At 47.0% G+C, this 3,665-nt stretch overlaps 1 long non-coding RNA gene across 2 annotated transcripts in view; it reads left to right on the top strand.

The window, feature by feature from the left end:
• LOC145653275 (uncharacterized) overlaps nt 1–3,209 on the top strand; it is a 4,764-nt gene extending 1,555 nt beyond the window's left edge. Inside the window, exons 2-5 of one of the 2 annotated variants that reach the window (XR_014119649.1) lie at nt 1,335–1,435; nt 1,756–2,031; nt 2,212–2,255; nt 2,712–3,209. This is a non-coding gene — a long non-coding RNA (uncharacterized LOC145653275). The remainder of the gene's footprint in view (nt 1–1,334; nt 1,436–1,755; nt 2,032–2,211; nt 2,256–2,711) is intronic. The other variant, XR_014119650.1, reaches the window with a different exon arrangement.
• The last annotated feature ends 456 nt before the right edge of the window (nt 3,210–3,665 follow it).

Here is a 3,665-nt window from a genome sequence, read left to right as displayed (position 1 = left end):
ACGTATCGGGGCGAGGGCGGCACCAATGAGAGCTTTGTTCTGTAGTGGGACCGGAGTGCTTCCATCTCTGACCTCTCATCGCAACGCGGGACGGGAGAGCCCAGCCAAACGACTAAACCCTTCATTAAACATTTTATGCAAATGCTATTTGTTTTATAAGCAAATTAACGGCGCGGATTCGCCGAAAACAGGTGCTGTGGTGTGAATGCGCACTAAATGATGTGATACTGGAGGAATTAATTAGAGCCCGAGCGGTAATTAGATGCAATAATTTGTGTGATTAGCGGGCTGTTTAAGAAGCAAGAAACACACACACACACACACACACACACACACACACACACACACACACACACACACACACACACACACACACACACTTTCACTGAGACCAACACATATCATCTCCCACACACTGTCTTTTCTTTATGGTGTTTGTTGCTTGGCACTGTGCTGTCCCTGACAACAGAGAAAAAGGAGAGCGCTTCTTTTCCTGTGCCTCGGAAATGTTTCATTAAAAAATGCTGAGGCAGTCATGGTTAATTACAAAAGTCAGCTCAGGGTGGGGCCTCACGCATTCTCCTTTTTTTTACCCTCACCATTCCTTTGACTCTGTTCCCCCTCTGTTCTTAACTCAAAGCACATTTTTACCTCCAAGCAAAGGGAAGCTTATCCATACAGCACTGCTAAATTTGGAAAGGGCTCAATGATAAAAAGCGGAACCATTTCCCCCCACCAAGCTCTTTCCCCCCTTTTGTTACTTATTATTAAAATCATAAAGTGCATAATTAATTTTTGCAGATGCAGTACATTTCGGGCTTCATTCTAATTCTGTAAACGGTCCTGCATTGCTTTCCGCTCGCGAAGTCAGGTGGAAAAGATGCTTGGCCAAAAGTTTTCAGCAAAGTACAGAAGGATGATCATTGAAATGTAAAGTGAGAAATGCTTCTCTCTCTCTCTCTCTCTCTCTCTCTCTCTCTCTCTCTCTCTCTCCCCTCTGTCTCTCTCTCTCTCTTTTACAAAATCATACAAAGGCGTGCATACTGGTGCTTGTACACTGGGAACACACACAGATAGACAGGCACACATACGCACACACACACACACACACACACACACACACACACACACACCATTTATGATTTCCACTTCTGCCATTACTGTCAACAAAAAAACAGGAGGTTAATAATAGCTGACCACACACCTGTCTTTATGAAGAGATGGCCATTCCATTCTACAGCAGTGGCCAACAGCACTGGCCACTGTCGTGAGTCCAAACGAAGCCGTCCTTCTTCGTACCTGCAAAATAATTCCCCTGCTTGGTCACCTCGCAGGCTGGATGATGACTGGGGATTTGCGGCCAGGTTTACAGCCCCTCCGTCCATTCGACAGCTGCTCTGCCATACATGGAGTGTGACTGCAACTGTTCTTTCAGGTGGGCCCCACGCCAAACGTGTGGACTAGTGACAGTATGTTCAGTCCTCCTGCAGGTTCACAACCCCTACCTGGGCCTTATTACGGCTCTCTCTGTTAGCCACTAACTTCCTTCCCCCACAGCCTTGGCGCCTAGTGGACGCTTATTCTGCAGGTGAAGCTCAAATTAATCTCTGTCTCGTAGGCAAAACTGTAGGGACAAGAAAGAGCCAGCATGATTGCAGAGGCATATTCTACTCTGCTTAGCCTCCATTTATGATTAAACCTCTCTCTCTCTCTCTCTCTCTCTCTCTCTCTCTCTCTATCTCTCTCTCGATTTAGGGTCCCAGGCAAGGCTGTGCTGGGTTACGGATGTGGAGATATTGGAGCATTGCTCTATTGGATCAGACCTCCATGAGACAAATTAGTTTGCATCACCCCTATTTCCTTATCACCGGAAACTGGACGCCACAGAAAAGGCCTACACACAGGTGGACAGATGGTCTGTGACCAAACGCGGGCGTGCGACCGCAGGAGAGCAGGTTGCGCCTCCGAGGATCACTGTCCATCATTCCCAGGCATAAGAAAGCAGACCTCACGCAGCCACGCACCGCTCAGGTAGAGGCCCTTTATGAAGCACAGCCACACTCCTGCTGTAATTGTGAAATAACAAGGGAATCCTGGGGGATGTCGTTTGTCTTCCAGTGCATTAAGACTAAAAGAAGCGGGTGGGAAACAACACGTATTGCTCTTTTCTTTAATGACCGCCTCTGTCCCCTCCCTTTCTCTCCATCGCAGGGGGCAAACTTTGATCTGCAACACAACGGGACAAAATTGGCTAGGTAAAATCATAAAGCACATTACGAGGGGAAGAGCATAAATATTGAGTTATGAAACAAGGGGCTAATGAAGAAACCAGCACACAATGTTTTTAGAAACCGCCATTAAATGACTTATGTGTAAACTTTCATAGCTCCACAGCTGGAATTTGTAGCTTATAGCTTGTATTTTAAACATGGATATCATGTCTGGTTCTTACTGATAAATTAAGCAAGAGGCCCCATGTGAAGCTCATCAGAGACCACAGTGCATGAATTATTAGCAAATATAATTTCATCTATTAGTCGTCTGCCCTGAGTATCCATCACTAACATAGTTGAGCTCAAAATGAATATTTTGTGTGGGGAAAATAGAAGCAGAATGATAGTGGGACTCATTTTCTAAGGTGCATTTTTTGCATTTTTGTCTTTTTCTACTGATCCCTGCCGCCCCACCCGCAAAACCTCCTCCACCCGCAGGACTTCTGACACATCGTTCCTGCGTGAAGCTGGGATGAAGTGGATCCATTTTCCCATGCAGCGAGGGCCCAGCACAGGGAAAATTAACAATCGTCTGGGCAGAAAATAAAGAGTAAGAGGGAAAAAATGAATAAAAAAGAGGGTTATGCATATTAAACCTCCCTCCTGTTTGACTGATCTCGGTCGGGGTCAGTGCTTTATCGACATAGGAAAGGGAAAGCGGCTTTAAGGGAGGAATCCGGCGGCCTCCCCCTGTGCTGGCGGCTGGTTTTGTGTCCTCCCTGTTCCTGCCGATTCGGCTGCCTGGATGCTAAACATCCAGGGATTACGCCAGTCTGCGCAGGAACATGCAGCAGGGAAGAGCTGGCGGGAGCTCTGCTCCCATTCACGACGTCATGCCTTACGCTTTTGGCAATTACATGTCAACTGCGCATGAATCTGAAGAAACAGCACTTATGAATAAAAGAATAACTGTTTGCTTTATATTCAAACCTTAGAAACAAATGTCATGGTATTCATATATTTTGATAAAGTGTACTCGCTAAAGTAAAATGCTTTGAGGCTGTTATAACCTTGGTTCTATGATGCAGGGAATCGTTGCCGACAAGACTTTGGTGTCCCATCAACCCACACGTAGCGAAGGGCATAATTTTCGGTCGCTTCTCTGAATACTGTAGGCATAACTGCCAGACAGAGGCCAATAACTTCATGTTCATACGCCCACATTGGAGAAGTCCCGAACAACCCGGCGTCACAAAGGACGCCGGCGATGGCGGAGGGGCTCACGTGTTGTTTGTGTTTTGCTTTGGCCCAGGGTCCAGTCTTTCAAAGAGGGGGGGGTGTGGTGGAAGAGTTGAGGCTATTGAAAAGGCAGCTAATGGCTGCCGCTGTCTCTCGTTTGGCCACGCGGCGCTTGTTTTTGTGAGCTTTGCGCGGCGACCTGTGGTGGAGCGC

Source organism: Electrophorus electricus, chromosome 23 (assembly GCF_041902795.1).
Source record: "Electrophorus electricus isolate QZ-2024a chromosome 23, ASM4190279v1, whole genome shotgun sequence".
Lineage (NCBI taxonomy): Eukaryota > Metazoa > Chordata > Actinopteri > Gymnotiformes > Gymnotidae > Electrophorus > Electrophorus electricus.
Note: the sequence above shows the minus strand (reverse complement) of the source record. Positions and strands in the feature narration are given on the sequence as shown.